Source organism: Corvus brachyrhynchos, unplaced genomic scaffold (genome assembly GCF_000691975.1).
Source record: "Corvus brachyrhynchos isolate BGI_N302 unplaced genomic scaffold, ASM69197v1 scaffold402, whole genome shotgun sequence".
Classification (NCBI taxonomy): domain Eukaryota; kingdom Metazoa; phylum Chordata; class Aves; order Passeriformes; family Corvidae; genus Corvus; species Corvus brachyrhynchos.
Genome location: NW_008236635.1, coordinates 64,818 through 65,491, shown reverse-complemented (window position 1 = coordinate 65,491; position 674 = coordinate 64,818).

Here is a 674-nt window from a genome sequence, read left to right as displayed (position 1 = left end):
CTGGAGCCTTGATCCCAGATGGACAACTTTCCCTAGAGGGTAAGCCAACATATAACAAAAAGGACAAGAAATTGATTAAAGATGAAGGGGGAACATTCAACCAAGAGGGATGGGCTATCACTGCAGAAAGAAAATTGGTTATTCCCTCCCATTTGCTATGGTCAGTAGTAAGAGAGGAGCACCAGAAAAAGCATTGGGGAACAAATGCCTTATATAACTACTTAATTAAGAAAATTATCACTAGAAATTTATACGAAACCGATGTGCAGGTAACCTGACAGTGTAACCTTTGCCTCCAGACTAATCCCAAAAATACCCCCAAACCAAAAATGGGTCAAATTGGAAGGGGCCATGGGCCTGGACAGCAATGGCAAATTGATTTTACGGAACTTTCAAGAAAAGGGGGTGTCCTGGGTTGCAGTGTATTCTATTACCATCCTCATGAGCTGTTGAAATCAGGTGGGGCAGTTTCCTTGCCTCCTCCCCCCAGACTATCTTTCTGTTAATGGCCCATCATTGTCCTGCCGAATGACTCAGAGATAACTCCCTCCGGACTATCTTCTGTTAATGAGCCTAGTCAACGCTTGGCCTCATGACTCATTACCCCATTGGGAGATGCTCCACCCAGAGGGAGGAACCAAGCATCCCATCTTGGATATAATCTGGGACTCTGA